General features: G+C 37.7%; 1 pseudogene; it reads right to left on the bottom strand.

Moving 5' to 3' along the window:
- Positions 1–1038: 1038 nt before the first annotated feature.
- LOC136852908 (uncharacterized) overlaps positions 1039–21107 on the bottom strand; it is a 96950-nt pseudogene continuing 76881 nt past the window's right edge.

Genomic DNA, 21107 nt, shown 5'->3' with positions numbered 1-21107 from the left:
TATCCCTGACATAACCACTTTCAAACTCTGTCACCAGCCTCTGGTGTTTTTGTTCATTATTTTCAAGTTGCATATTCTCTGTAGTATCATAAGCTTTTCATTAGTCACTGTATGCCACATATAGTTTTGACCTTTAAATCTCAAACCTCTCACACGACAGTTTCATAATTAATATTCTACCTACAGATTCTCTTCCTAGCTTAAACCCTAAAGGCTATTGCTATTCTGTCATCTACCTTATTTTCTGAATTGAAATCCTATCGAACATCTTTCTAAGTATATTAAACAATGTTATGTTCCAGTTGTTCCCAAATAAAACCCCGTTCATCCCTTTTCCTTAATACAAATGAACAATATTGTTCCTTTGGAATCTTTCCCTTATCTAGAAATACCTTACACACAACAGTCAGCAAATCAATCTCACTTCCATAATTTACCCGAGACATATCACTAGGAACCTAGAAAAAAATAAAACATCCTCAAAAGACACTTTAACAAGAATTCACAAATTGACATTAACCCCTTCAAGTCTTAAAATTCAGATAAGCTCTGTTTGGTCCTCCACATTCAACAACTTTTCAGAACACTCAATAGCCTTGGATTGCATTATCTCAATAGCCCAGGACTGTATTCTCTTAATAGTCCTGGACTGTGTTCTCTCAATAGTCCAGGATTGTATTGTCTCAATAGCCCAGGATTGTATTCTCTCAACAGCCAAGGACTGTATTCTCTCAATAGCCCAGGACTGTATTCCCTCAATAGCCCAGGACTGCATTCTCTAAATAGCCCAGGATTGTGTTCTCTCTATAGCCCAGGATTGTACTCTTTTAATAGCCCAGGATTGCACCCTCTCAATAGTCCAGGGTTGTACTCTCAATAGTCCAAGATTGTATTCTCTCAATAACCCAGGATTGTACCCTCTCAATAGTCCAGGGCTGTACTCTCAATAACCCAGGATTGTATTCTCTCAATAGCTTAGGACTGTATTCTCTCCAGGAATCACAATTCCAGAATGAGAATCCCAAAGAAAACAGCGGGACAAGCAAGCCATTTTTATTGTTTATTGTCAATCATAATAAAGACTATTTACAGTTCGTATATACAACCTATTTACACAGAGCTTGGAGTTCTTTGCTGGGATGAATTCATGTTCGACCTTTGACCTTTCAGGAATGGGAATACGGAATAAAGAGACGGAAGTGCGATTGTAATAACTGTTGTAAAAATAATAATAATAATAATAAAAACATTAAAAGTTGAAAGTAAATAAACAATAATAGAGAGAAATGTTAAAAAAATGGAGGAAAGTATACAACACAGACTTTAAAAAGATAAAAAAATAAGACTTTAAAAGATAAAAAAATAAGTAAAATTTAAACGGGGCAAAGATGAAAACTCAAAATCAAGCTGAAAATAAGTAATAAAAAGTAAAAAAAACAATTATATTAATCTCCCCAACGTAGACTACGAATGCCCAAATAATAACAAAAAGCTACACTCGTTTAATTAAAAGGTGAGATAACAGGTAGGTAAATGGGTTGGGAATACCGTGGTAAGATTGAAAGTTGACTTTTCTCGTTTCAGAATAAATTTATATTTACTTTTAAAGCCCCAAATCTTGTTCTTTTTTATTTATAAAAACAAAAAACAGTACAATGCTGAAATTGCTTCCTTAACTAGACACTAAATCCCTAATTGTTTTCTATAACTTGAAACAAAACACTATAAATTTACAAATTAAAGCTTCAGAAAATCATATTTCAAAATCTGAAATCAATTTATAAAACACAAATTATTGTTTCCATAACTAAAACCCAAAACCCAAAAAATTGTTGCACACTATATCAAGAAACCAAAACCTAAAATTACAAGTTCAAGAATCACACAAACAATTTTTGAAACCCAAATTCAATTAATGGAACACTGGGACTTGAACTGTTTCCTTTTCAATAAATAATCCACAGAATATTGTCTACCAAACACTGCGAACGACTTTGTACCAACTCTTGGAATTCAGAAATTGAATAATTTAGAAATAAGGTTAAATTTCATATTAAATGCTAAAATTAACCTATTTTTCCCCAAGTCAAAGTGCCCACAATGCAAAAATTCTCCGTAGGTGTAATCCACTCCAAGGAGATAAATAAATGAATGCATAAATACAAAAATTCACCAATTTTTCACCTGGCAAGACTAACAAAAACAAATTTATAAAGTGCAATCCCTCCCCCGGAAACAAATAAATAAGCATAAATAGACAAAAAAAAAACTAACTTATCAATAAAAAACAGAGCTTAGACAACACTCAATACATTTGGAAATACTGAATGCAGCTGTAACAAATGCTTCTTCAAAAAACGAGGACAAGAAAAGTATTTTGTAAAGTTAAGGACGAACATGAACGCTTCCCCCAAAAATTCATTTGGTTACAATAACATAATACTGAAAAACCCTCAGAGCGTGACACACTCCGTCGGCTCTAGGGCCTCGATGTGACCACACTATTTTGGCTACCTTTGGTCAGTCGAGTTCTCTGTCCTGTGAACTGAAGGGGGCTTGGGGTGTGGGGTTGGGAGATATTCTAGCTGGTGTGATAAAGGTTGCATCCCTGTGTTCTCTGGCCACTTGGCTGTCCAACTTCTTTAACTTAGTCTATAATAATAATATTGATAATAAATGAAGTCCAAAATCCGTGTGATTCAGATTTCTCTCCATTTTGTATATTTTCTTACTCAGTTCTTGGGAATTTATAAAAAAATCAGACAATTTGAGGGAATTCTCGAGTCACATTTAGAGAAAATTAGAATCAGCTTTAGAGAAAGCTCGATTCATACACTCAGGGAAAACGTGAGTCAGACTTGGGGAACAATCGAGTGAAATGTATTGAAAAAAAAAAAAAAATCTTTCGATGTTGGAACCTTAGTTTTGGGGAAAGTCATAAAAAAATGAGAACAAGACCATTTTGTTGAGAGCATCTACCAAGGCTTTAAAAGTCAACGCTCCCATAAGCAACCTATAGCATAAAAATAAAATCATCTATATATATATATATAACAAGTAAAAAATGCGCCGAAGTTTCTTTGGCGCAATCGAGTTTACTGTACATCGTATAATACCGTATGAGCCTGCGGGCCATGAAACTTTCAGCCAGACGTATGATCACGGCTAACTTTAACTTTAAATAAAATAAAAACTAATCAAACTAGAGGGCTGCAATTTGGCATGTTTGATGATTGGAGGGTGGATGATCAACATACCAATTCGCAGCCCTCTAGCCTCGGTAGTTTCTAAGATCTGAGGGAAGACAGAAAAAAGTGTGGGCAGAAAACAAAAAAAAAAGTCCCCTATCACAAGCACAGAACAGAGAACTCTCGGAAAAAAAAAACAGGAATCGTAAACTTTGGTCTCGAGAACTAGGAAAAACTCTCCCACGGAGTTTTCCTGGTTTGAGCAGAATATCGAAAAAAAAAATTAGGAATCGAACCTCATTTGTGCTACAATTATATCAAATAAAAAGTCTCTTACGTAATTTCCGACAGACTAGAGCGTCTCCTATCACTAATAATAATAATAATAATAATAATAATAATAATAATAATAATAATAATAATAATAATAATTCTAGACCTCTATGAAAATCAGGAGATCAATGAAGCTTCCTTTTTGTAGAAAATCAGACTCGCCTGGGCCAGTTTGATTCACATATACCGTTACGTATAAAAATTCGCGTGTTTACCTTATATACTAAATACGTCAATGGATTCATTTACAAGGCAGCAAGGGCCAAAATCAGGGGAATGGCTTTCTCAAAGTTGATATAGATAACGTAAGTGGACTGAATTTTCTAAGTTTTACGAGTAGGTAGAGAAGGGTTGGCAAATGGTCCCCTAGCAAAATAACGGATCATAATCTTATAGCTAATTTAAAGTAGAAGGTATCAATTCTACGACTCAGTATGAATATAAACAAGAGTATGACTAATGTATGCATACAGTAATACACTGCAGCAGATGGCTGATATCAAACAGTTCCCTATTCAAATGGATTCTCAATAGGCAATGGCTGATTGCCAACACTACTCATCAAATTAGTGACATCAGGAAATTAACAAAAATATCAGCAAGCTTTCTGACATCATTCAGGAAATTCTCTCTGAGCTAAAGAGGAGATTCTCCACCCCCAGGTATTGTATAGGGTCCTTTTGACATGTCCGATATGCAAAATGGTTGAATGATTCATTTCCGAATCATGAATCATAAGCGGGTCATGTGAATATTCATATTTATGTAATTGTGTAGGATATGATTTTTTTTTTATAATTTTGTTTTTTTACCTACATTCAAGTGTACCTCTTTTGTGTCAATGATTTGTTAGTTAATATATTTTAATTCGTACATATAGTAATAAAAACTGTCTAATGAATATATTTGTTAATTTTAACGTCCAGTAAACTTTCTAATATAAAACTTTTCTCGAAGTCAATGAAATGGCGGAATCCATGTATTACATAAACAAAAGAATTCCTCTGTACAAAACAATCTACGATATATTGGAAGCCCCTTCAATAAAGAATCAATGAACTGGAAGCGCTCTCTCTCTCTCTCTCTCTCTCTCTCTCTCTCGGCTCTACGGCCGTCGATGTGACCCAGTGCCACTCCCATCAGACTCCAGAGGGGAAGGTCAAAGGAATTTATGCTCAACGAACCGTACATTGCTAAAACCACGGAGATTAAAACCTTTTTGGCCATGTTAACTTTGAAGTCCATTTTCAGTATAATGATCGGATTTTGCTGAAGATTTCAATGCGGTCTAGTGTTTTTGTAACCTTTTGTTTGACTTTCATCGTTTTCATTTTGTTTTTGCCTCTTTTTAATGCTTTATAAAACGCAAAGTTTCTTTTCGTGTTCCTTATAACAAATGATTTACTACCTAAACAAAAACGTTATTTGGGTTAAGAAGCCACGCTGAGTTGGGGCCTTGCTGTCGTAAACAAAAAAAACGACGGAAATCGCAATATACACATCTCTTATAGAACTATGTCAACGGATTCGTATATTTGGTGCTGTTGGGATTACATAAATCAATGAAACGACAAGTCAGCTGTGCAGTGTGTACACCCTAATACCCTCTAGATGAAGCGAAGTTAACCAAAATAATATTATATATTCGTTTCGCAATGTCCCTTCCAAAAATGTGCGAGACAGGGATGGAGAATGGAGCACGTTGTTATAAAGTTCAACAAATACTAGACAGCTAGACAATTGCTGTGCCTACAACCATGTTACAACCTGGTTGTTGCTACCACTGTGGTTATATTTACCAGTAAGACACACTACACTCAGATACACCTGTACAAAAGATTTGGTTACAAAATTGTCACTGTACAGCGTCTGCTGAAATCACATGTGGGTCTTTGGGACCTAGGACTTGAGAAAAATATGCAAAACTCCACTCTGGCTCAGCAGTTAAGAGGAAAATTCATCTGAAAAAAAAAAATAAGGTACAAGCAGCTCTATCATTCAGGAGAAATAACAATTTGACATTCTTTACATCATTCAGTCAGACACACATTGAGTCAGCCAATCCCCTCACTGCTTGGAATCACAGCCAATTAGAGTGTAGCTTTTGAGCATTGCCAGGGCAGACACATAGCCTGGTTTTCCAGAGTAGTTTGGTCTTCCAGGGCAGTATGGTCTTCCAGAACAGCCTGTTCTTCCAGCACAGTCTGGTCTTCCAGAGCAGCTTGGTCTTCCAGGACAGCCTGCTCTTCCAGCACAGTCTGGTCTGTCAGAGCAGCTTGGTCTTCCAGAATAGCCTGTTCTTCAAGCACATTCTGATCTGTCAGAGCAGCTTGGTCTTCCAGAACAGCCTGTTCTTCCAGCACATTCTGGTCTGTCAGAGCAGCTTGGTCTTCCAGGGTATGCTGGCCATTCAGAACAAGCTGAGCACCCTGGTCTTCCAGAGCATGCTGGAGCTTGGTCTTCCAGAATGGCCTCTTCTTCCAGCACAGGCTGGTCTTCCATAGTATGTTAGCCTTCCAGAACAAGCTGAGTGTCCAGTCTTCCATGCATGCTGAGCATCCTGGTGGTCTGCCTTCCAGGAAAGAACCAAGATGCCCCCGTCTGCTCTCGCCCTTACAACCAAAGCCTCCGCAAAGCCAAGGAAAGCAACACCAGTGTTGCCGTCAAGGCAGTTTCGAAGGGCATGTGCCGGGGAGAACCACCCTTTGAATCGTCGCCTTTCTTGTCGGGCTTCGAAGTGGTGGAGGAGGCTTTCTTGATCCAGGGATTCTCGGGGGTGTTCCACCAAGGAGGCTGGGCAGGTGACGGGGATTCCGGTCGGTGGGCGATGGCTGGGTCGTTCAGACAGGGAGCTGGAATTTGGGATACTCATTAAAATCAAGTACAGATGTTGTACCAACGAGCTTTACACCACTACAACAATTTATCCAACAATTTCCCTCTTTTCTTAAAGATTTAATTATCTTTTATTTAACAAATGGTCAATAAGTTAACAAAGATGAAAGGTAAGCTCACCTAGTCTTATTGTACATGGACTTACTCCAGTGACTCTTCTTAAGCCAAAAAGTTTCCGTTCGCACCAAAAAGAACGCCAACCCTTTCAGAGTCCATGCAACTTATAGCTATGGGGAAAAGCAGTAGATTACCTCTCTCAAGCATTCACCTATGCATCTAGCCTAACCTGACCCTTTATTACCTTGTTTGATGAGCTTCATTCCGTAAGAAAGCACCTCCAGGCCTCTTTTGCAATTGACGCCAGCCTCCATGATGTAGATTTCGTCGTCTCCCACCGGCGAAACACTCGTATCCTGAAACACTCGTAGGTCCTGATTGGTCTCTGACCCTCTCTGTGCTCTGGAAAGAATGGTGTCTCAGCGATTTCAAGATTCTATAGTTGCAACCACTGACCCAGGCAAACATGTCAGTATTCACGCTCTGGAAAGAATGAAATGGGTGAATGTCTCAGGGCTGATTTACCCACAGAATTTTGTCTGGCTAGCTGCATCTTCACTGCACTAGTTGCACGTCCTAAAACATGTCAGTAACTTATCACACACACATCACAAACAAGTTGAATACAGGTCAGTGACTTGTTGGTAGACCTATCCAGGGCTTCATCAGATTACCCGTAGATTCACTCCTTGCTGACTGCCTTGTTTTCAGTGTTTCTGACATATATACAAAAAGTTGCCAACATATGTTTAAGACAGTTTTCCCTGCGGTGTGGATGCACACTAATACTGACAACCAAGGCCAAGAGAAAGAGAAGGTCTGCTCAATTCCCCCCAAAATCCCCCATGTAGGTGGAGCTTTGTCTACCTCCTTACTGCATCAGCAGGTGAATTACCGTACTGAGCAAGTACCTCTAAGATACGTCATCGCCTACGTAGTTACCCCAGGTGGGAGGCGACTCCGCCCAATTGGCTAGACCTTCTCTCTCTTGGCCTTGCTGTCAGTATCACCGAAGAAGTACTTTGCAAAGTAGAATGAAGTGAAATTCGACCTACGATGAAGAACTCACCTTCAATGACCTCGGATCTGTTGTAGCAAGAGTAAACAGTGTAGAACATGATCTCCGGGTTGTTGCAATCCGAATACAGCTTAGCGCAGAGCACCGGAGCGTCCGGTATGACACCGTTGTACTCGCCCGCGACCGGACACGGCGACTGCTTGAAGCGGTCTACGCCTGTAAATTGGCGAAGATAGAGGAAATGGTTAATTATAATATTGAATAAAAATATTAATTGAGAACAAGTTAAGAAGACCAGTTATTCGTGAAAAACGAGAAAGGGGAGAAAAAGAAAATTGGTAAGGACAAATCAACGTTTGTGTAAAGTAGGAGAAAGATAAAAATTACGAATAAAGATAGCCAGATAAATGAACACTAATAATAATAATAATAATAATAATAATAATAATAATAATAATAATAATAATAATAATAATGTATTTAAGAGTCTGGAACTAAATTCAGGAATTTCTGCGAGAGAGAGAGAGAGAGAGAGAGAGAGAGAGAGAGAGAGAGAGAGATAATACCAGTTGCAAAAAGGAAGTTGGTTCGACCGGACAGGAAGGAGTCGGCCGAAAGGTGTACCAGTAATTGGGCGACTCAGCCCAACAGACAAGCGCCACGGTTCAATGGATTCCCTGCTCAGACGGAGGAGGAGGAGGAGGAGGAGGAGGAGGAGGAGGAGGAGGAGGAGGGTGGGAGTTGGTGGGGAGGGTTTAGGGGGAGGGGGAAGGTTACAGCAAGCACAGTTTCTTGCGCAAAGAACGAAGACTTTCATTATCCTTGATGAGTTTGCATGTCCAAGAAGCCAACTAAATATAAGAAAAAAATTGGGAACGCACACACGCGCGGGCGCACAAAAACACATACACATACACACACAAACACATAAAAATACACTCTCACGCTCTGCTCCAACTTTTCCCGTCTTTAGCATGTGCTTAGGAGTGAGGTTGCTAGCCTGTGCCTTTCTCCACGTTGATAATGGTTGGCTACAGTCGGCTACCAGATATTTCATTCGCTGTCTGGTATTTGAAGAAATATATTATGCTTGTAACATCTCTCTCCCTCTCTTTGTATAATATATATACTGTATATATATATATATATTATATATATATATATATATATATATATATCTATATATATATATATATATATATATATATATATATATATATATATATATATATATATATATATATATATATATATATATATATATATATATATATATATATATATATATATAAACAAAAATAACTCCTCTCTCTTTTCAATTTGATTCCCGAGAGGAAATTATACATAATTCACCTTCCTCTCTCTCTCTCTCTCTCTCTCTCTCTCTCTCTCTCTCTCTCTCTCTCTTCTCTCTCTTCTCTCTTCTTCATTTAACACAAGTAAGGAATGCCACACCTGGATAGCTCTCTCTCTCTCTCTCATTTATTTTGACATTTAGATATATAACAGTTTTGCAATAATCTCTCTCTCTCTCTCTCTCTCTCTCTCTCTCTCTCTCTCTCTCTCTCTCTCTCTCTCTCTCTCAACAATGCAAGTTGCAGCCGCAGTTTCCGCTCTGAGCTGGGAAGAAGAAGAAGAAGAAGAAGAAGAAGAAGAAGAAGAAGAAGAGAATGCTGACCACGTTCGGAAGTGACTTAAATTAGCCATCTGGTGTTTTTTCCTTCTTCTTCTTCTTTTTTTATTTTCTCTCCGCTCTTCTTGTCGCCTCGAGACATTCCCACACGTCTTTTATTTGGTTTTTGCCTTTTCCTCTTTCTTCTTCCTTTCTTTCTTCTCTCTCTCTCTCTCTCTCTCTCTCTCTCTCTCTCTCTCAGTCTATTTCGCGGTATCGGTTTTGCCTGCTATTCTGTGTCTCGCTCGTTCTCTGTCTGTCTGTCTGTCTACATGTATGTCAGTCTGTCAGTCTGTTTGTCTATATGTCTGTCCGTGTGTCTGTCTGTCAGTCAGTCTGTGTCTCTCACAAACACACAAACACATCTTGAATTTCCATTTTTCAGTTTGACTGCTATAAATACATTCTCTCTCTCTCTCTCTCTCTCCCCTCACACACACACACACACACACACAAACACAAAAACTTACTCTGTCTAAACAACAAATTTCAAACTTATTCTGAATTTATCAAACGTCGTCATCTCGCATAATTTTTTCTCCTAAAGCAATCTCGATGTCAAATTTGGAATAAGGAATTACTTGGAGTGAAACCAATTACCGTTGTTTCTTCGAACGTTGTGATTCACCGGAGAATATTTTTTATATGGTTTCTTTTCAATGTCAAGCTATTTTGTTCTCTATTTGTTTTTCAAATTATTTTCCGTCTCATTTCCCTCATCTGATAATTCATTAAAAAACTGATTATTAAAAAAAATTATGTCTAAATTTCCATTTTACCGTGGAGAGAGAGAGAGAGAGAGAGAGAGAGAGAGAGAGAGAGAGAGAGAGAGAGAGAGAGAGAGAGAGAGAGAGAGAGAGTAATCAGTTTAAAAAGGACATCGGAATTATGCCGCAATACGTGAGATGTTTACGTCACTTCCGGCCCAAAAGTTTCGCCAGGGAACCAATCACAAACGTCGAGGTCCATTGCGCGCTCGCAAGAACGTCAACTTAATAGCCCGTGATTGGGTGGCTTCAGAGAAAAGCATGACAGTCGTCACTGACTCATGTCCTTGTATAGAAGCTGCATCAGTGGTCACAAAGGTCATACATACTTACTTCAATGACCTTTTCTGCCCTAAAATGGAAAACTGCAGTATTTGCAAAACTTTCGAAATCGAGATATGCCACCTATTGGGCTCGTGAAACACTAATACACAAGTTACTGCAGTTTCAGAATGATTCTTCAATGCTTTATTTAGGGGGTCTCATTTGCAGTATCTGCAAAATCGGTAGTAAGGCAAGGGAAACCTGCAGTATCTGCCATTTTTCTCAGTTTTGTATTTTTGCATATACTGCAGTCTTCCAAGTTAGGGCAGTTTTGTCCTAATATTTCTTTGGTACCTTCTAATCTCTTCTAAACTATATAACATACTTACTACCTACAGTTTAACTTTTTCCAAACGTGACTAAACCACCTTTATCAAATTCTAATCACTTTTGAAATTTTCTTTGAAAATATCTTCTATTTTTGCTTTCCATTCAACTACATGATGAACCGATAGACCTCCAGCTTTCCCATATTCTCTTTAATACTGCAACAGACAACCTATTATTTATTCAAATTAATCTAAATTTCAAATTTTTTGAAGTATACTTATAAACATCCTTTTTTACAACTTTTATACATACCTATGTATATTTCTCTGTTTTTTATCCAATGTATAGTTATGACCATTCTCCTTTTACCTCCTATGTATACTTATAAACTTTATTCTGTAGTTTCCTATGTATACTGAAGATCATGACCATTCTCCTTTTATTTCCTATGTATACTTATAAACTTTATTCTGTAGTTTCCTATGTATACTGAAGATCATGACCGTTCTCCTTTTATTTCCTATGTATACTTATAAATTTTATTCTGCACTTTCCTATGTATACTGAAGAATATTCCCCCATTTAATTCTGAAAATATATTTCCACACGATGCTCAACAGAAAGATATCGGAGAGTCTGGATAAGCAAAATAAATAAACAGACAAATAAATATATAAATAAACATAAACTTTTCCCTTCACGAATCACTGCACATCCGGTGAAAATTTCTTTGCTCCTTCCGATGACTCGGCTTCAAAAATGTCGATGAAAAAGAGAGAAAAAAAAGGGGAAACACAAAGACAAATAAAAAACGGAAGTCAAAAATGGTAAGTTTAGAACTCCTGATAATTCGGGGGGACGTGGAAGAATGGCGGACGTCGAGTCCACGTCGGGTGGCGTCTGGAGTTTTCTTTCGAATTCGCTTCTAAATTCGTTTCTAATTCGCCTGAATTCAGTGTCGGTTTTTTTTTTTTTTTCTCGATCGCTTCGCGGTTTTCCGATTAGATGAGCGATTTGATTTTTTATTTCCGTGTTAGACTCGACTTTGTCTCTTGATTGCAAAATTTTATGATTGCAATTTGCAAAATTATTTATAAAATTCAGCGAATGTTTTTTTTTTCAAAATTCAGTGACTATTTCTTGCAAACTTCAGTGAATATTTCTTGCAAAATTCAGTGAACGATGCTTGCAAAATTTACTGAATATTTATATTGCACAATTCAGTGACTATCTCTTGCACAAATCAGTGACTGTTGCTTGCAAAATTCACTGAATATTTATTGTACAATTCAGTGAGTATTTCTTGCACAAATCAGTGAATATTTCTTGCAAAATTCAGTTAGTGTTTCTTGCAGAATTCAGTGAATATTTCTGGCAAAATTCAGTGAATATTTCCTGCACAATTCAGTGAATATTTCTTGCACAATTCACTGAATATTTCTTTCAATATTCACTGAATATATATTGCAAAATTCACTGAATATTTATTGCACATTTCCGTTAATGTTTCTTGCACAATTCAGGGAATATTCCTTACAAAAATTTCTGATCACAGCCTTTTCCTTCCTTATTCCAAACCATTTATAGCCGATGACCACATTCCGCGCGTCGCTATTTCCTAACCAAACCGAACAAAACCAACCAACGACAAAACAACCTGGAAAAGGCTTTAAGAGTGTCCCAGTCGGATAAATCGAAATCTCCTCCTGTCATGTTCGTTCCTCCGTCATTTTTGTCCGCATTCTCTTCGCTGTTCCGTGACTTCCACAATTAAAAGTTTTTCTCGGACGTTTCTATTATCTATTCGCATTTCGCTCTCTTTGTTTTCTGTCCTTTCGAAAAATAAACGTGAGATAAAAGGAGAATGTTTCCAGAAGGGCGGACGCGGAGGAATTGAACTGAAAGTTTTACCCGCGGTTTTTACTTCATAATTTTTTGTGTACCGATGGCTTGTTTATAATAATAATAATAATAATAATAATAATAATAATAATAATAATAATAATAATAATAATAATAATAACTCATTATTTTTATTATTAATCAGTTATTTAACATAACCACTTAGTCACTTTTTAACATAGGGCTCGTCCAATGGGAGTTTTGCTTCTTGAGTCAAAATTGAGTCAAAGCAAAAAGAGAGAGAGAGAGAGAGAGAGAGAGAGAGAGAGAGAGAGAGCTCAATGACTCTAAAATTACCAAAAAGCTGTTCACTCTAGAAGAGAGAGAAAAGAGAGAGAGAGAGAGAGAGAGAGAGAGAGAGAGAGAGAGATAGCAAAAACTCTCTGAGTTCTCTAAAATCACCAAAAAGCTGTTGAGAGAGAGAGAGTAACAAAACTCTCTAAATCACTCTAAAATTACCAAAAACCTGAGAGAGAGAGAGAGAGAGAGAGAGAGAGAGAGAAAACTCAATGACTCTAAAATTACCAAAAAGCTGTTGAGAGAGAGAGAGAGAGAGAGAGAGAGAGAGAGAGAGAGAGAGAGAGAGAGAGAGAGAGAGAGAAAAAACTCAATGACTCTAAAATTACCAAAAAGCTGTAGAGAGAGAGAGAGAGAGAGAGAGAGAGAGAGAGAGAGTCCAAAAAAACCACTCTCAATCACTCTAAAATCACCAAAAGTTGAGAGAGAGAGAGAGAGAGAGAGAGAGAGAGAGAGAGAGAGAGAGAGAGAGAGAGAGAGAGAGAGTCCAAAAACTCTGAATCACTCCAAATTACCAAAAAATTGTTGACACGAAAACCAAATAAAATAATAATAATAATAATAATAATAATAATAATAATAATAATAATAATAATAATAATAATAATAATAATAATAAAAACGAAGCACTTACGCCCTTGTGTGACCCAGGAGTCCCAGCTGAGAGAGGCAGGGGAGGAACAGAGACCGCTCTCGTAGGTCGTCTTTTGGTTGGGACCTGTGACAAAAAAAAAAAAAAAATGGAATTATGGAATGGAAGAAATAATGAGGAATGTGTGATAATGCTGTAATAGTGGTAAAAAAAAGAAAGAACAATGGAGTTATTGTTAAATTTGCTTTTTCCTTCTTATCTCTGTTTTTCATGAGAGAGAGAGAGAGAGAGAGAGAGAGAGAGAGAGAGAGAGAGAGAGAGAGGGAATGCGATATCGCGTATGTATAACTATTCATATACATATGTTTGTAGACATTGCATGAATATACAAGTGTTTGTTCATACATGCCTCTATACTTATAAACGCATGTACACTGCAGACAGAAATATATTCATTTACTTATTATTTATTACAGAACTATACAGAAATACACAGATATATACAGAAATATACAGAACTATACAGAAATACACAGATATACTTACTTATCTGGAATTCCATCACGTTTGAACTTCTCTCCCTCATCGCTAGACAGGTAAAGGATTCCTCTCCGCTAAAGATAAATGAACAAATAAAAAGAATTATTAATAATTAAATATGCACAGTCTAAAGTGCATATATATAATAATATATATAAAATTATGAACTAATATAATGGACATATATTTGAAAATTTTGAACTACTATACATTACATAAAGCATACCTTCAACATGACACTTTACGACATATTCAGAAAAGAGTGTATAAACAAACACGTATACAAACACACATACATACACCATACACACACGCGTTAATACATACGCCTTATATACTAATAGGGGGAAGGGGGAGGGTGGGGGTTGGACGATGGCCTGGGACGGGACTGGGTTAAATGAGGTCGGAGCTTTTCGAAACTGACGAAATATTACGAAATTAAAATTTCCTCTTGCGACGCTCGAGCAATCTCCTTCTTCTTCTTCTTCCTGTGAGGACGCCGAGAGCGTGTGCGTGCCTGCGCACGTGTGTGATTTGGTTAGTGACACGGTACTCGGGAGAGAGAGAGAGAGAGAGAGAGAGAGAGAGAGAGAGAGAGAGAGAGAGAGAGAGAGATGGTAAAGTGGGTATGGAGAAGGGATATGAAGGAATTGTGTGTGTGTGTGTATACGCGAGTGCATGCGTGCGTGCGCGTGCACGCGTGACGGCTTATACGAAAATAAACAAAGAGAGAAGCGGGATTGTTCAAGGGAACTGTCACATACGATCTAGATTCAACAGGAGAACTTTATTGGTATGGTAAGAAAAGCAGCGGGTCACACTGAGGCCTGAGAGCCTGGCAGGAGGAGAAGAAGAAGGAGAAGTAACCTTGATACTCCAAGGGCGGTGGGCGGGGGGAGGAAAGACTGGCCCCCCTTGTTCCCAAAAACATCTGCCGAAACTAGACGGGACGTTTGCGGACCGGATGTCTTGGTGCAATACTAGACCGCAGACGACGAAAAATAGGAGGAGGAGGAGGAGGAGGAGGAGGAGGAGGAGGAGGAGGAGGAGGAGGAGGAGGAGGAAGGTCCTTGGACGTCCAAGGATACATAAACCAATCAATAAATCTGACCATCTTGGAGGAGCTCTGTTTGTTCTCGTAGCCTAAAAAAAAGAACACAATCACAGTTCCGATATTTCCGGAACCGAGTCATCGTGCAATATGACAACCGCCGCTTTTGATTGATTTGCGAGATGAGTTGCGACATGGATACACGAGAGAGAGAGAGAGAGAGAGAGAGAGAGAGAGAGAGAGAGAGAGAGAGAGAGAGAGAATGTATATTTCGATTACTTCAAATTTATAGTTTTTTGTATTAAATAAATGGAAAACGATAATAGGAAAAATATATTTTAAAATTTTGTTTGTAGATTAAAATAAGCGAACATCGTCGTTCCGCTCAAACAACTGAAAGAAAAATGTTGGAAAAATTATTATTATTATTAATTACGAAAAACCAATTACGAAGTTTTTCACTCAAAAAAAAAAAGGATAAAAATATGATTTCCATCATGAAGGAAATAAAAAAAAAAAACCATGACAAATTTACCATCCAAATGAAATCGTAATGAACCTAATCACGTGCCAACTGGTGACGGGAAAAGTGCACGTTGGAATGCACGCAAATGTTCGTGCGCGTTGCGTGCATGGGCGTGCGCAAGAGAGGCAGTACGTAATGGAAATGTCAGTTTTATAATAGCTACGAGGAAGCCCCTTTCGATTGACAAAAAAATCGATCGATCGAGAGAGAGAGAGAGAGCAAAAACGAAGCGAGGAATAAAAGACCCCTTTAAAGATGGTAGGTGAAAAAATCTGAGAGAGAGAGAGAGAGAGAGAGAGAGAGAGAGAGAGAGAGAGAGAGAGAGAGAGAGAGAGAGAGAGAGAGATGATTTATGCTTTTTATTTTTATTCAATTGCATTAAATAACTGATTTCCCAGTTTAAAAAATTTTCTTCATTATATATTTATTTTTACATTTAATATTGAATGTCACAATTCTTTGTTCTGTGCACATAAATCAATACTCAGTGATCGCAGCTACATTTTATTTTGTTTTTCTTCATATTTTTCATGAATTAATTATAATTTTCTTCGTTCAATTAGAATTACGTAAATAGCTAAACAATAACCTGTGTTTTATTGCTTTATATTTACAAGAACAATTTATTAGTTTCTCTTCACTTTTAAAAGCAATTTCTCAACAACTCAGCTGCCACACTTTTACTATTTACAATCATCAGTGTTCTCAAAACACTTTAATTACAACTTATTCTTTTATATCACTTTCCCCTATTACTTATCACTCTCAACTCTTTTTACTTTTCTCTTTATAATTATCAACGGTATTTTACCTTTTTTATATTATATTCTGAAGAAATACAGTTAAATGCTTTATCCCTAATCGGCAGAAATCATATTGTAACAATTCTTGAATTTTCTAGTTTTTATGCTGAAATATTACAATTACAATTTTTAATTTAATATTCGTTCTTATTTCTGCTTTTGATATTATTATTATTATCATCATTATTATTATTATTATTATTATTATTATTATTCTTATTATTAGCAGTAATAGTATTGCACCTAAGCAAAACGTTCCCACGGTACTAATAATTCTCGTTATTAATTTTTCAACTAACATGATACTAGGGTTCATCTGAATATAATGATAATAATACCAGCTATCATGGGAATTTGGTTTCAACTTATCAATATTATTTTATTGTTCTTGTATCTTTACAGAGTAACTCTACTTTGGTAATACTTCCCGAAAAAAAATTAAAATTTGTCATAATTGCAGATAAAGGTAGAATTACTAATATATTTTAATATAAACATATTAACCACAATGACCAAACAGGTACGGTACAGGTATAGATACGAGTATGGTTCAGAAATTCCTTTACAGGAATTTGGGCAGAACAGGGCGAATTAGGGAACGGAAAAGAAACGATATGGCAAAAAAGTGGAAAAGGGGGAGGGGAGAAGGGGAAGGGGAAGGCGGGAGGGAAATGACGACCCCCCCCCCCAAGGGGAGAAAATAAGTAGGTGGTAACCCATAAAGACCCGAGCGTTACTGCCTCTTCCTCAAATTATCGACAGGTGCTGCTCCCCTCGGGAAGGACGCCGTCGTATTGGCTGAAGCAACGTGACGTCACGGGTTTCCTGTCCCCTCCATGGTTGGATGAGTCTCGAACATGATGACGCGGCCGAAAGCGGCGACGGCGATTGGCTGGGAGATGAGCATCGGTGACGACAGGCGCTTATGACATCCCTCGCCTCCCCTCCACCACCCCGCCCGCCCCCGCTGATTGGCTGGGAAGAGGCACGTGGCGGGCGTCGCAGGTTCACGCTTATTGGGCGGATGTTGTTTCGAGGGCTCCTACGGCCGTGAAAGGATTATCCTTTACGTCCTACCGAAATCAACAAGAGTCTCTCTCGCTCTCTCTCGTTGAGGATAACGTATGATTACTATCTACTGACAGTTGAAGTCTCCACAATTCATTCGTACCCATGAGAATTTTGCGATCGATGACCTCTGTTCCTGTGACGCCAGTTATTATAGATTTTATCTGTTTGCTTTTCTTATCTAAAGTAAAAAAAGTACGTGAATCTATAACAAGATGAGAGAGAGAGAGAGAGAGAGAGAGAGAGAGGGCGTTTTAAAAGATATTCAAGTTCAATCAGAGAAGGAGATTCCTTGTGTAGAGAAAGAGAAAGTATTTAAAGATAGAGAGAGGGATAGAGAGAGAGGAAGCAGCTCTCTCTCTCTCCCTCTCCTGATCGACACACGTTTATGGGTGCTTTCCTACAATACATTCTTGGTGCTTTCGCCCTTCTAGCTGACATTTAAAAAGTCAGCCACGCGTTCCATTAGTTTTAAGAGGAAGAGGAGTTTTAGGGACTTCCTGAGAGAGAGAGAGAGAGAGAGAGAGAGAGAGAGAGAGAGAGAACCATACATACCTACGAGTATTTCTTCACGGTGAGGAAAGATGAATGTTTACGTAAGTGCACGTAACTAAGATTCTTCATAACTGTTATTTGAGAGAGAGAGAGAGAGAGAGAGAGAGAGAGAGAGAGAGAGAGAGAGAGAGAGAGAGAGAGTGTGTGTGTTCTTCCTAGTGAGGAGAATTGACTGTTTTACGTAAATATACATGACTAAGATTCCTCACAGCCTTGTTATTTCAAGAGAGAGAGAGAGAGAGAGAGAGAGAGAGAGAGAGAGAGAGAGAGAGAGAGAGAGAGTTCTTCCTGGTGAGGAGAATTGGCTGTTTACGTAAATATACATAACTAAGATTCCTCATAGCCTTGTTATTTCAGAGAGAGAGAGAGAGAGAGAGAGAGAGAGAGAGAGAGAGAGAGAGAGAGTCATCGACTACCGGAAGGGCGTAGCAGAGTAGCCTGGTCGCCGTAACTACCCCTCAGGAACAACTACTTTAACTACCCTGCTGCTTAACCCTAATCTTCTAATCTTCCACGAGGTCCTGCTTACGCTTGAGAGGCTCAAGTCTGGTTTTAGAATAAGCCTGTGCCATCTCTCTCTCTCTCTCTCTCTCTCTCTCTCTCTCTCTCTCTCTCTATATATATATATATATATATATATATATATATATATATATATATATATATATATATATATTCTATATAATTTAAAATCTTAGTAACACTTTCTAAGATGAGGTTGAAACCCACTCCCTTCTCTACCCTACCCAACCCACAGTCAATTCACCACCAGGCAGTACTAATTTTCCAATTTGTTCTGTATTTAATACCCAGTCCCTCAACCTTACAGACCTTACCACCAGGCACCAGTGTGCATTGATGTCTACCAGAGAGTTCTAACGCATCTTCCCTAATTTTGCATTTTCCAATTTGTTCTGTATTTAGCTTATAAACACATCTAGTCTAATGTTCCTCCAGCGCATTGAATAGACGCTGCATTATCGATGCTGGTGCGTGGTGGATTAATGTCCTGTGTGCTTTCCTTAATTTTCCTGGTATAGAGCACTATTAATCTACCTCTGAGCTCTTTTTTGATAAGAGTTCCATGATGTTTTCGGTAAGAGATCTGTTTCCATGCTTGAATTACCATGTAACGTTCTCTTCTCCTTTCAAGACTATATAAATTTAAGAATTGAGTCTTTCCAGTAGTCAAGGTCCTTAAATATTCCTGCATCCTTTGATCAGCCATATTATATTGCAATATTTCTACCCATAATCATGTGTTCAGCTTTTCTAGTTTTGTACCGGATTCCCATTTTTGTTTTTGCATTTTGCCAATAGAATTGCTATTTGGGGCATAACATATTCCTATTCAACATAGGGGGGTCTTTAACCTTGTTTGTGATTGGGGAGGAGGAGGTTCATTGATTCAAATTTATCAGAGTTAAAGGAGGGGTTATTTTGTTTAGTCTCTTTTGGGATTCTTATTCTTGTGGGGCAAACATGCCTGAGTCCTTGGCATTGCTGTCTATGTCTGCAATCATAATCAGAAAACAGCAATGCAGCTAACAAGATCCACGGAAAGGGGGATTTCTCATGCAATCACTATCTGTTTTCTATTTTGCAAAAATTTTTATCCATCTTCCTACTTTGTCAACAATGTTATGTTTTCTAATTTTTGCTAATATATTATGATCTAGCTGAATGATTCTAGATTTATCAATGTTTCATGATTTGGAATTGAACAATCTATTTTTCATTAAATGTTTCATTATATTTTTTTCAGTATTTGGAAGATCACAGGCCTATAATTAAGTCTTGACCATTAAGTGATGATAATAATGAACGTCATTATCATTATAACCATAATTATTCATCTGTCCCATCCGTTTAGTGCACAATAGACTCTTTCTTGATTGTATCATTATCTTCATTGTCAAATTTCACCAATTTTCACTAATATGTTAAATTTATTCGTTATCGCCCTTTTTATACTCTTATTTTATTCATCTTTTTATTTTATGATATTTTGTAGTGTCAAACATTTTCTTTTGATTGTATAATCTTTTGTTCTTCTATCTTATCACTTTCCATGCAAGAACTTTTTTCCACTTTCTAATTTTCTGAACAAGATCCTTCTGTCTCTTGGAATTCGTGACTGAGAGAGAGAGAGAGAGAGAGAGAGAGAGAGAGATTAACAATCAACAGAATTAATTTTCCACCCTCTTTGTACGGACTAAGTAAGGGGAGGGAGGAGGTGGGAAGGGGAGGGGTTACAAAGATTTAGGGGCAAAATAAAAAGGCAGAAAATGGAGACAATAAATAAAGGTAAACAACTCGCAGCTGAAACTAACAAATGGAAGATGTCAGTATTTGGAAGATGGGTAAGACCATTAATGATGATAAATAACAGGAATGATTCCTGACATTGCCTCTTTCTTGATTCTTTGTTCCCTTAGATTTAATATTTTATATAATAACTTATTTTTGATGATTGAATTGAAATCAATTAAGAAGGAAAAATCGATAACAAAAGTTTTCTTCTGCCTTGTTCCCAGATTCCCTTTATATAATAACTTATTTTGATGATTGTTACCAATTAAGAAGGAAAAATCGATACAAGTTTTCTTCTGCCTTGCTCTCTCTCTCTCTCTCTCTCAAACACACACACACACACACACACACACACTTACACTTACACACACTACAAACACGCTCCTTTGCCAGATTTAGTCTCCTGAGTATAGGAAAAAATCTTCAACTTACCATTGCGTCTGCGCGTAGACAGGCACCAACCCCGCCATATCTTTCTCCAAGCAATAAACCCTATAGGTCTTGTAACTCTTCAGGTCTGTGTATGTCAATTTATTCCCCTCGACGTGGAGGTTCTCCCACTGACCCTGGGACCAGTTGGGGAAGTTGCAATTGGCCGCATTGACCTGGAAAATAAACAGGAATTCTCAGTGAAGAAAATAGTAAGAGTGACTTGAAGACATGGATTATGGTCTTGTAGTTGGCAGGACTGACCTTGAAAACAAACATGGATTAGTCACATATGAAATGAGGAAATTGGAGCTGGCAGTAATGACTTGAAAGGTCACCAAGGATTATAAAACTGTGGAGAGGGGGACTGTGCAGCTGACAGTACTGACCTGGAAAATAAGCAGATTACTAACCCATCAGACTGTGTAACTGCTATTGTCATCAGTGGTTATGGCGGTAAGCAAGGATTATAAAATCATCGGATAGGAACATTGCAATCGGCAAAAC

The sequence above is a fragment of the Macrobrachium rosenbergii genome, chromosome 26 (genome assembly GCF_040412425.1).
Source record: "Macrobrachium rosenbergii isolate ZJJX-2024 chromosome 26, ASM4041242v1, whole genome shotgun sequence".
Classification (NCBI taxonomy): Eukaryota; Metazoa; Arthropoda; class Malacostraca; order Decapoda; family Palaemonidae; genus Macrobrachium; species Macrobrachium rosenbergii.
This window is presented reverse-complemented; position numbering and strand designations above follow the sequence as displayed.